The sequence below is a fragment of the Pectinophora gossypiella genome, chromosome 16, assembly GCF_024362695.1.
Source record: "Pectinophora gossypiella chromosome 16, ilPecGoss1.1, whole genome shotgun sequence".
Classification (NCBI taxonomy): Eukaryota; Metazoa; Arthropoda; class Insecta; order Lepidoptera; family Gelechiidae; genus Pectinophora; species Pectinophora gossypiella.
In genome coordinates this window covers 3,279,451-3,292,502 of record NC_065419.1, presented here as the reverse complement: position 1 = coordinate 3,292,502, position 13,052 = coordinate 3,279,451, and the positions used below count along the sequence as shown (strand labels likewise).

At 40.1% G+C, this 13,052-nt stretch overlaps 1 protein-coding gene across 6 annotated transcripts in view; it reads left to right on the top strand.

Annotated features, from left to right (window-relative positions):
- Positions 1–13,052, top strand: part of LOC126373945 (chloride intracellular channel exc-4) — a 103,926-nt gene that overhangs the window by 48,326 nt on the left and 42,548 nt on the right. The window contains exon 1 of one of the 6 annotated variants that reach the window (XR_007567377.1): positions 4,072–10,604. The exons of 4 other annotated variants lie outside the window; for them this stretch is intronic. The gene's annotated coding sequence lies outside the window, so the exon portion shown is untranslated. Of the gene's footprint in view, positions 1–4,071; positions 10,605–13,052 lie in introns of those variants that run through there. One more of the 6 variants, XM_050020324.1, reaches the window with a different exon arrangement.

Genomic DNA, 13,052 nt, shown 5'->3' with positions numbered 1-13,052 from the left:
TAATGCTGCCTCAGCAGGAAGTTCTCCTGAAAAATAAGTAGGTAGGTGTATGATAATGATAAGACATAGCTATTGAGTCTTCAAGGAAAGAATCATTCTTTTAGTGTTTATTTTTAAGCGGTCCTTTAGATTGCTAGTTTTTTTAGTCTAGTTAGGAGTTATACATCATTAATTAAAGACAATTATCTTTTTAATATTATAATAATATAGTTTCAGGGGCTTTGCTGCGGGAATAAGACATCCGCTTTCGCCAGGTTGTTGGCAAACGATCGCTTCCACCACCACCAACGATTACAACTAAAATTTAGATCTTAAATAATAGCATGATCAAAAATATGTTTTTCCTTTTATATTCATAAAAAGTTGAGGTTTTTCTTACCGGTGGATATTCTTGCAAACATTCCTGCAGCAACAGAGTGGCTCAAAACTTGTGCTGCTAGGTTTACTTTCATTTTTTGCTTGTTATTAGGGTTTAAATGGTCTTTTTTTAAGCATGGTGCAAATACAAAGTTCGGGTTAGTATTGTCAATTTGAAAAAATTGACTTATATGGCTCCACTTTGCAACACCTGTAAGTAAATTTTAAGTTTAATATTTCTTAGTGCCATTTGAAAAACATAAAAATAATAAGTGTGCACGGTTTGTTAAATTTATTTTGAGCAGTTTTACATTCAGGATAAACTGCGTCCGTCGTTGGCATTCTTTGGTCTGAGCTTTTGCTAGGTTTACATTTGCTGATCACTGTGAGTGCTTTCTCAGTTTGGTTAGGACCACTAACTAGAGAACAAAAAAGCGTCAGGCCCATCAGTCAGGCGTCATCTTATGGGTAAGGTGGTCTAGTATACTGTCAAGTATACTTCTGTAAGTAGGTAGTTAAAAGAATGAAAACAAACATTTCATACAAAATCTGACAGCTGTTATAGCCCAGCAAAATGATAAATTACCAATTGTTAAAATTGGTCGCACAGCTCAAGTTTGTTTACCTTCTTTTAATTGCCTACTTCTGTAAGGTATAGAAACTCTAGCACGTGGATTTGCTGGGTTGATTGGCCTTGCAGTTCAGTTCATAGGTGTTTTGATGTAAATAAAAACAAAATTACCTCTTCCTGTTTTTCCTGTTGAATGTATATTCGAAGAATACTCAATGTCATATTTGATAAACAAATTTCTGAAACATTTCAGGAGATGTGGCGTGTCATATAATGTTACAATTTCTTTATCTCCTATTTTTATGGATGGATTTTCTGGTGTTGCGCCCAGGTTGGATAGAGCCCTCCTATTAACTCCATCCATATCGCACACTGTAGCAGATATATTTACTCCAGCTTCGAAGCATCGCTTTAAGACCTGAAATACGTTAGAAGTTGAAAAAACATACTTACAATATGAAATTTAATATCTAAATATATAAAAGAAACTAATCAACTGAAATATCAGCGCACAGCTAAAACCGCTAGGCCTAGAGACTCCAAATTTTACACATAGGTTCCTTTTGAGGTGTAGGGGAGCACTAAGAAAGGATTTTGCGTGCGATATTTCTACGGGAATGGGAAAACGGGAATCACGTGGGTAACGACGCGGTAAACAGCTAGCTATAATATAAAAATATTCATTACCTCTTTAATGAGTATAGCAAGTCTGTCCGCTGTAACAAAACTGCTTGAAAAATAGTGTGCTATTGGCTGCTTCACACGTTTTCTGATACCACCAACCATGAATACTAAGGCATATCCTGCAATATTTTCTGATCGGCCTTGATTTCCGTGGTCTTGAAAACCTTCAATTAGGTCACTTTTACAATCATAATTGAGATGTTTCTTTAGCGACATCTCATCAAACATCAAAATATATTCATTGTCTGTCGTTTTTTGGCTTTTCACAAATTTTTGCATGATTTTAAAAACTGCTTCGTTACATCCTACTGTAAAAGGTATTTTACTTAAGAGGTTTTTCAAGGTACCAGGTGAAGGCAATGTGAAAAGCCTGCGTAACAATCGGTAACAGGTTGGTGATCTTTTAAAAATTCTGAGAGCTGTAATTTTCTCCTCTCTCGACCATCTTCTTCCTCTCAATTTACGGTTACAGTTTCTTATCTGCCCTTGCAAAAAAAGTGCAAAAGCAGGAGTTACTTTTGCTGATAATTTTTTAACATTATTGTCATCAGCTATGGCATTGAGCATTGTTTGAGCTGATAGTGCTTGTACGCGTTTTTGTAACACACAAATTTTTTGCAGATATTTCATGCATTTGGATTGCAAGATCTGCTCTTTTTTGGTCTTAGGTTTTCTGGACCCTGCTTCAATGCAAGCCTCATTTGTGCTTCTTGATGGTCCCGGTTGACCCAGCTCCTGTTGCTCAATCTGCAAAGAAACAAATTTAAAGTTAATATTGGATGAAATGGGAGACAAAACTCACATAGAGCCACTTCTTTCCGGCAGGCTTCCCCGAGTACTCAAGACGAGCCCTGGGTGGAGTTATTGGGCACAATACAACTGGATGATACACCAAACTCATAGCACTGGATAAGTTATACAATAAATAAATAATACCTACTAGCAACAAACAAATGTATAAATAAAAATAATGTATGTAATGTATGTAATAATGTATGTAATTGTAAACGAATGTATTAAGTACTGTACTTATTTTTAATAAATAAATAATAAATAACATGAGCTGACAAATAAAGTACTAAGAACCCGGTAATGAAAATTCCATTACGTATGTAATTTCAATATTTTCTTAAGCGAAAAATATGTCCAGTTTGCCTATTCTAGGAACCTAATCTAGGATTGGGTCTGGTTTCCCTTCTGGGACACGGAGGTAGATCTCAGATGGCAGTCGTTCTGTGTAAAAGCCAGTACATAAACTGCCTATATACGTCCCACTGCTGGGCACAGGCCTCCCCTCAATCAACCGGAGGGGGTATGGAGCATACTCCACCACGCTGCTCCACTGCGGGTTGGTGTAAAAGCCAGTACCCTCGTCAAATCCCCTAGATAAGGTAGCCGACCCAGTGAGATATGGGAAAAAGGCTTGGGAGATGATGGTAAAAATATGTCCAGTCCATTCTTGGATGTCAAAGAATCTCTGTGTCAAATCTAATTAAAATTAGTACACCCATTTGGATTTAATAATAAGGGATTACATTGTGAACTACTTACTGTTCCATGAGCAGGCTGATTTGTGATGTTTGTTAGTACCTGGCTATGTACTCCGGAAGTACCTGGCTGACTTGCCACGAAGATAGGCACATGTTGCTCAATCTGAAATTTTTTTTTATTTTTAATTATGATTTCAACTTAAAACCAGTGAGATCCTTATAACTTTAACCATAATTATCTTCTTTAGCATTCTATTTATTTATTTTACTATTTAACCGGGTAAAATCTACTGAACCAAATCGGCATAGAAAAATTCAGTTTATCATTGAAGGCCTCTTCTTTGTAAAGGGGTTGCCATATGTCATACATTTAGCAGGCAAGTTGAAAAGAACAAGTATGATTTCTTCATAGTCTTAGAAAGTACACAAACATGTACAGGCCGGGTCTGTCTACATTTCTAATACATTTTTATATCAGAGTTTAATCCATATATTTTCTCACAGCTGACATTTTTACACTTAGGTAGCACTTTCATATTATAGCCTCTGCCTTTCAGTAGCAGTTCTACAAAATGTCAAAATACAAAATAAAATAACAATAACTTACGTCTCTGGGGACTGCAGTCCTTAATAAATATTTTCGAGTCAGATCCGTAAAATCCTCTTCTTGGAAATGTTTTGAACAAAGCATCCTGTGCTCATTGTAGATCTTTTTCAGAAATTCTACAGAGCTAACATTTCTTCCAGGGTACATGTACTGTGCCCATTGCTCACAACTGAAATAATAAATTAAAATATAACATTATTTCATTGTGTTATTATGTTATCAACAGACAAATAACTAGGTTAGATAACTGACAATTGAAATAACAAGGAAATCAATTGGTGTTAGCACATGTTTACTTACCGAACTAGGTTATTGGTGCCAGGCTTAAGAGCTCGGAACAATTTAATGCCGTCTTCAGCGGGTGAAGAGCCGCATTTAAAACATTTCCGTTTGTTCTCCTTATCCGACATCGTAGCACATAAAGAGTCACTGTCTCACAAAACACCACGAAAAAGAGTCGCTGTCTCGAAAATCACTAAAAAATGATGATATTCTGCACGTTATCGGAGGAACAGTAGCTCAACTCGACGATACGGTAAGGAATATTCACGAAATATTACAGAACAAAATCAACACCGATGCGTAATTGCGTAGGCGCCGCCATTTTGAAATGACAGTGACAGACATTTTTTTTTGTTTTGGTTTTCCCCGAAGGGTAAGGCAAAGGGAACTATGCCCATACAGCCATTTCTTACGTATTTTTTTTCTTGATGATTAATGAAATGATGAACGGTGATGATGATGAAACCTAAGCCCCCACCCTCGGAGTAGACTCCTACTCCGAACCCCAAACGAATTAACTCAAAAGTCCGCATAAACTTTTGAGTTATGGAGCGGCTTCCCGGCACGAAGCGAAAATAGGCAGATACACTTTGTTTATTGAATACTCCTATATAATAACACTCGCGAATGTCTTCCGACTAACTTAATGCGATTATTAACCACAAAACACCACTTCGTATTAATTATTTAGATTACTCAATGAAGAAAGCAACTGTCCCGTTCCCGTTTCCCGCCGAAAAAACACAGTGACAGACATCAAGGGATAGGGTTGCCAGTATATTAATATATATTTATTTCCAAAAATTAAGTTTATGTATTTTTTAAATAATTGGCTTACCAAAAAAAAATGGTAATTATATAAATATTTAATTGATCTAACAAAGACTTTGTTTTATTTTTTATATTAGTAAAAAACTCAGCAATAATTTTCGGTATATGCGCCCTGAATTCTACTACTCTTACTAAAAGTCTTTCAGATTATACATGGCCACATTTGTTTTGGCCCCCGTAGGTATCGAGCTCCCCCCATACATTGTTGACACCCGCTGCTTCAGACGACTGATCCCGTGAATGACGGGCGAAATCTTGTATCGGCGCCGAATGAGGGACAAACTGCAATTGAAGAAGAGCCACCACTAATCAACATTGAAGAAGAAAAAGAGAAAAAAGAAATACAACGAAACGAAAGAAGATCAAGAAGAAAGCTAGACATATCAGAGCTAGCATCGGCGATAGCCCTCGCTGCCCGCGCCGGTCAATCAACACCCGCGCCGCGGTATATATCCGAATTACCGTTATTTTCGGGGGCTCACCACGAATGGCTGTCATATCAAGCTGCTTACAACGAATCAAGAAATTACTACAGTGAAGTAGAAAATATCGCAAGGCTCAGAAGAAGTCTAAGAGGGAGAGCACTCGAAGCAGTGAATTCGTTATTAATTGCGAATCCCAAGCCAGATGAAGTGGTGAAGACATTGAAGACAAGATTTGGCCGGCCCGACGCAATCGCAATTTCAGAGATAGAAAAGTTGAGAAGTTTACCGCGCTGTAGTGAAGCCCCAAGAGAAATATGTGCCTTCGCGGGGAAGATAAGAAACAGTGTGGCAACACTACAGGCATTAGGAAAAGAACAATATATGTTCAACCCGGAGTTAGTACGTGTTATCACCGACAAGTTACCATCGATTCTGAAGTTTAGATGGTATGAGAAATCGAGTCGGGACAAGAAAGAACCGGATTTAGTTTGCTTCGCGAACTTCATTGATACAGAAGCGGATTATTGTAGTCAGTTTGCGCCGCCGGAACAAGTGGACATGAACGATAAATTCAAACAACGTGCAGTTCAGAAAATTCATACTCAAGTGATACAAACGGACAAACCAGTGTTAACGTGCCCGGTATGTGACAAATCTCATTTAGTTCAAAGTTGTGACGTTTTTAAAAATTCCGATATAAACAATAGATGGGAACTCGCTAAAAAATATAAACTGTGTTTCAAATGTTTACGTGTTCGAAAGTGGAAACATTCGTGCAAAATACAACAGTGCGGAGAACAGGGATGCCGTGGCACACATAACAAACTATTGCATAACCCGCGATCAGGAATTAAAACAATAACAGTGGAGACAAATTCGGAATGTGTAACTACGGCTCGTGCGGAAACAAAGGCATGTACATACCTGAAGGTGTTACCAGTGCGTGTCAAAGGACCGGCGGGAGAGATGTCCGCCCTCGCCCTTCTCGACGACGGGTCAACGGTGACTTTAATCGAAAGTCAAATGGCTGAGAGGATTGGAGCTGAAGGCGTCGAGGAGCCTCTCATCATCGAGGCGATTGGTGACACCAGGATAATTACACCGAGATCAAAACGAGTAAAGATCGAAATAACAGGTATGAATAATTACTCTATCACTTTAAGTGCTCGAACAGTGAATAGCCTGAATATTTCTCCACAAGCCGTTAGTCCCATTGATATTGTCGATTGTGATCACTTGAGAGAATTTAGAAATGAAATTATATATGAGGGCGCCAAGCCGACCATTTTAATTGGGCAAGATAACTGGAATCTGCTTATAGCTGATCAGATTCGAATTGGCAAAAAGGGACAACCAATTGCGTCACGAACACCACTCGGATGGGTGCTTCATGGGACCAGGACACGCTCATTAGGTCAGTTAGTTGATTATGTAAATAGAATTACCGAGGTTAATTATTGCAATAATGATAATGATAACGATTGTGCTAATCAACTATTAAAACAATACTTCTCATTGGAATCCCTGTTGGTCAACCCGAAACGACCGCTTTCTGACCCCGAGATGAGGGCAGAAAAGCTACTCCATGAAAATACTAAGCGGAGGGATGACGGCCGCATTGAAACGTCGCTGTTATGGCGCCGTGATGATATTGTTATGCCAAATAATTATGAGAATGCTTACCGTCGTCTTCTCTCAGTGGAGAAGAAATTAGACAGGGAACCAGACTTGAAGGTAAGATACCACGAGGAGATGAATGCACTGATCGAGAAAGGATATGCTGAGCCTGCCCCGGAAAACTCGACACCTGGACGTACTTGGTATTTGCCCCATTTCGAAGTTCGTACCCCCGCCAAGCCCGGTAAGGTGAGAATAGTACACGACGCAGCCGCTAAATATCGTAATGTGTGCCTTAATGATCATTTGCTTACTGGTCCAGACTTACTGCAGTCGCTGCCCGGTGTCCTGATGAGGTTCCGACGCCACCCGATAGCCGTGACAGCTGATATAGCTGAGATGTTTATGCAGGTGAAAATAAGGGAGGAGGATCGTGACGCCTTGAGATATTTGTGGCGCGGTAACGACCGCGACGGGCCGCCACGTGAGTATAGAATGTCATCATTAATTTTTGGTGCATCCAGCTCCCCCTGCACAGCTATATTCGCGAAAAATTGGAACGCGAAAAGGCACGCGGACACACACCCTGAAGCGGTAGCAGCGATAGAAAATCATCATTATATGGATGATTATTTGGATAGTTTTCCCACTGAAGAAATTGGAATTGAAACTGCTTTATTGGTTCGTAATATACATAGAGAAAGCCACTTTGAATTAAGAAAATGGAATTCCAATTCGAAGAGGATTTTGCAAGCTGTCAAAGGAGAACAGCATACGGAGACTGTCGATATAGGACCAAGCTTGAGCATGGAGAAGGTGCTCGGCTTAGTATGGAGACCGGAGAATGACAACCTAGAGTTTAATCCACATCTAGCTAGAGTTTCACCAGTCCTATTGGAAAATAAATCCCCTACGAAGCGAGAGGCTTTGAAAATTGTTATGTCTCTTTTTGATCCATTGGGCTTAGCCTCACCTGTAACAGTGAGAGCTAAGCTAGTTTTACAGGAGGCATGGAGACGAGGAACTGGCTGGGATGAAGTCCTTGACGACGACCTGTCAGAGAGATGGAGCAGATGGCTGAATGATCTCCGAGACGTGTTGCGCCTCACTATACCACGGTGCTACAAGGGATACAGCACCGCCGCGAGGATCGAGATGCACACGTTCGTCGATGCAAGTGAGGTTGCCTACGCTGCCGCAGTTTATTGGAGGATAACGACCCCAGATGGTGAGGTACATTTATCATTAGTATTAGCGAAGGCACGCGTAGCACCTGTGAAGATAATGTCCATCCCACGTCTCGAGTTACAAGCTGCTGTACTGGGAAGCCGTCTTGCCGCCTCAGTTTTAGAAGAACATCACATAGAAATAGAATCGAAAACTTATTGGACTGATAGTAAGACTGTGTTGACTTGGATAACATCAGGATCAAAATCTTATAAGCCTTTTGTAGCTCACAGAGTCGCTGCCATCGAGGAGCATACAGCAGTGAACGAGTGGCGTTGGGTACCGAGTCGCCTCAACGTGGCAGACATCGCCACGCGAGAGACAACCCCCTCCTTCACGCAAGCCAGTCCCTGGTTCACCGGTCCTGACTTTCTACGAGAGGGTGAGGCTACCTGGCCTCACGATAAGCCACCACAACTCGAGATCACCGGTGAGGAGAGGACCATGATACTTACCGAGGTAAGAGAGAGGGCGAGAGCCAGCCAGGCGATTCCTGACCCATCACGTTTTTCGCGGTGGGAGAGGCTACAGCGCGCCACTGCTCGAGTATTACAATTCTTAGCGCTCTGTCGAGTTGAGAGAACACACTACAAAAGGACTATGAAAAAAGGCGATCAAGACCCTGATTGGAAGAAAACAAGCGCACGTCGAGTTTCGAAACAGAGACCTATACATGTTAATGATAACAATGATAAAAATTTTCTGCCCTTAGATGCTTTGTTTATTCAACAAGCGGAGACTTTGTTGGTACGGGCCAGCCAGGAGGAAGCGTTCCCTGAGGAAGTGCGGGACGTAGAGGACGACAAGGCGGTATCTTCACATAGCCGACTACGTTTGTTACCCATAGAGATGAGAGTGGGCCGCCAACACCAAAAGCGCTATGTAGCGCTTTTCACCTGCCTGACCACTCGGGCAGTCCACCTCGAGGTCGCCGCCAGCCTGAGCGCCGACTCCGCGATCCTCGCTTTGCGGAGGATGATAGCGAGGCGAGGCTGTCCGTCTGAGATTCACTCGGACAATGGGACCAACATGCACGGAGCCGACCGAGAGTTGCGACGCGCGCTACAAGATGAAGCGTCGCAGCGCTCCATCACGTGGCGATTCATCACGCCCTCTGCGCCTTTTATGGGGGGTGCATGGGAGCGCCTAGTAAGAACCGTGAAGACTGCCCTGCTGAGCGTCCTACATGAGAGACATCCGAGAGAAGAGGTCCTCGCTACTCTGCTCTGTGAGGTAGAGTACTCCGTGAATAGCCGACCTCTCACGCATGTGTCGGTAGAAGCCACAGATGACGAAGCTATCACACCTAACCACTTCCTGTTGGGTGGTTCTGCTCGTGTCCCACTGCCCGGGACTTTCACCGAAAAGGATATAGACCATCAACTACAATGGAGGAGAGCTCAATACTTAGCCGATCTATTTTGGAAGAGGTGGCTAAAAGAATATTTGCCAGAGCTACAATACCGGCGGGAGCCACATGGCCGGGGTCCTTCCATACAACTCGGGGACCCAGTCCTGATAGTAGATGGACAGCTTCCGCGCAACACGTGGCCGCGAGGCCTCGTGGCTGCAGTCTACCCGGGCGCTGACAACGTCGTACGCACAGTAGAGGTCCGCACAGCCGGTGGACTTCTAAAAAGGCCGGTTAAGAAGTTGGTATTGCTACCAAAATGATCGCTCACGCAGAAGAAGACTGCAGAGCCCCGACGAATCCGGACTCTGCACGGCGGGAGAAATGTTCGCGATGATTGACTTTTTATTATTTTTTGTGAAAGACATTATGGTGTAATTTATGTGAATAAACAATTAAAAGTGAAAATTTGTTAGGAAATCTTGATATCTTCATTTAGTATGTGTTAGAGCGAGACGCAATGCGAAATAAGGACAAAGAATTGTGATAAAAAAGGACTTAAAGAGCAGGACAGACTATAGAACTTGTGATTGGAGGAAAATGATTTTGATTAAGTTTTGTTTTTGGGCTATTTTTGTATCATTTTCACTTAGAGTTGTAAGGTTTTTGTTTGATAATTATTGTTTTTTATATTTTATCACTTGAAATAATGTTGTTACGTGTAGTTTTAAGTATGTACCTTCTAATAAAACTTATTTTGTTCATGTTTTTTATTAACCCAGAGAGAAACATAGGAAAAATGATCCATTTTTAAGGGACTTTGCCCCAAATAGCAATGAAAATTCTAGATTACTGAAATAATTTTAAAGAGAAACGCTATTTATGATGTATATAGATTAGAAAAGATTAGGATCATTGAATTAATATAGTTTTTGCTTGCCTATTCTTATAAGAAAAATGATTATAAGAGAAAATGTGTCTAACTTATAGTGAAAATAAAGAATCGGAGAAGTGAGGCACACCCAGGAGTGGAATAGGTACGTCATTTGTATAAAAGGAAGTCATTTCCAAGCAATCGTGTCAGTTGGTTCCTATCGCGCGCGCATACTCGACGTCTCCGGGCTCTCCTGCGGTGCCTCGCTCCTCATTAGTTTCAAGATTTGTAAGAAGCATTTTTATTTCCCTGTTGCGGCGACCAGCACCCCCTCGGTGTAGGGCGTTCATGGGCCTTGGTCAACTTCAGGTTGGCCATCTAGTCCGTACGTCCAGCACATAATATATGCAGTTTATTGCGCATTCCAGCGGTTATATAACACTCGTCAATGCTTCTCAAAAATTTGGCTTGGTTGATTCAAAAAAGTCTTTTATCTGATTTGATATAATATGATATAACACCAGCCAATATGTCAGAAAAGGTATAACCTTTTGCAAGTTTTAAGTGACAACCATTTCTTTATCTATGACAAGAGACCTAAATGTCTATTAATAGTCACGCTACCTTTACAACATCATTAAACAGAAGGCAATAAAAGCAGGAATAGTGTACCTAAAACTTTTGACTTACTGTTTATTTTACGTAGTTATATTTAAAGTGTGGGAACAGTAGTTTGCAAGGCTGTTAGAATTATCACCACGCTCCATGTGAAGTGCTAAACTGGATATCGTGTCATGTAATATAGCCAAGACATCATGTGAACAAAGTTGCTGGTTACGTCACCATGTCAATTCATCTACGATGAATGTATTTTTAGCTATTTATGTGCTCTTAGATACGTGTATTAAGGAAAATGTAAGAAATAATGTAGGTTCGATTTTCCTTACAGGATTTGGTTTAGATGTAACATAAATAATACGTCCTATGCTATATGTATACGTACCCGGAGGGGTTATGAAGCATACTCCACCAGCCTGCACCATTGCGGGTTATCTTACTTTTAGATATAACAGCTGGCTTAACTTATCATCATTCGAAGTCATGTTATGAATTCATGTATCAAATCGTATCAAATCGGGTGTTTTGGTAACCTGGGGGGATAAAATGGCCACATCGAAGCAATTCATCTAAGAAAGCAATATTGCTATTTGACATTTGTTTGCAATGCGCACTTAATTTTATATGGGCAAATGTCAAATTGTAATATTGCTTTGTTAGATGAATTGCTTCGATGTGGCCATTTTAACCCTCCTGGCAAAAAAAATCAAAAATATTTATTTTTCAAAATTGGCTTACAAAGTTAGCACTTTTTGAACGTCAAAAAGCTGGCGTAATATTTGTTTTACATGCTTAAAATGTTTCTCTTAACGTACAATATTTTGCCACATACCATTTTGCCATACCATCCTAACATAAAGTTACAAGCCTGAATTTACTCATATAAGTATTTTTGAGGATATGAAAAGAAATCAACAATTCTAAAGCAATGCGGTCTCAAATTGTCGAACTCTTAACGGCACAAACCATTAAGTTCTTAAAACTCAAAATGTATTCAAAAAATCTAAATAAAATTACCATCACGGTAATCATCGCCTAATGCAAAAGGAAAGGGAAAAGAGACAAAATTAGAAAGTGTGGCCCTGCAATGAGTTTTCATATTGGTAATGTACCTACTCCGGTCAGTAAAGTTACCAAACATTAATGCATATTTGAATTTTGGTCACTGCTTAATGTGGTATCATCTACAATTTCTGTCTTTTGTATTCTGTTGCCAATACTCCAGATTTTTTTCTCTTGATGAATAGCAAAAAGTCACTGGAAGAAAAGTTACTCAAATAACAGTTAACCTCTTACATTTTTACATTTTGTTTTAGATACAGTTTCTCTCCTTTATCAGGCCTTGATTGCCATGAAAAAAAAAAGGATTTTATTTTTGAAACCTCAATGTGAATCTTTGAATGTGATGACGTCACTTTATGTCTTGGTCGAGGACGTCTGCTTTTGTTTTTTATTAAACCGCTAACGGTTTTGGAATCAAATAATATTAGCATGTTTTTTACATTGTTTTTAATAAGTTTCTTAACTTTGTTGAAAACAGCCTGTGACGTAATCATTATTAGTTTTTACTTTGCTAAGCTGTTATTTTAGTTTACATATTCTGATACATATTGTTTGTTTTTTAATAGCCGTGCTAGCCCAGTGGGGACACATCACGAAAATCACTTTGTGATCCCTAGTTTGGTTATAGGACATTACAGGCTGATCACCTGATTGTCCGAAAGTAAGATGATTCGTGCTTCGGAAGGCAAGATAAGCCGTTGGTCCCGGTTACTACTTACTGATGTAGGATGTAGGTTAGTAGTCGTTACATGAGCCATGTCAGGGTCCTTTGACAGCTCAATAGTAACCCTGACATCAGGGTTGATGGGGTTGGTAATCCACCTCACAACCCACACGATAGAAGAAGAAAAAGAATCATTTTAGAAAACAGACGCAACAATCATAAAAAGTAAAATGTTCCAAATTCAATCAATCAATAAGACTTTATTGCACAACGACATATACAAAGGACATAAACATACGAATAAAAACATAAGTACAATAGGCGGCCTTATTGCTAAACAAGATCAAGATCTAGCTAATGATGGAGCCTATAAAAATTATACAGCAAGTAAA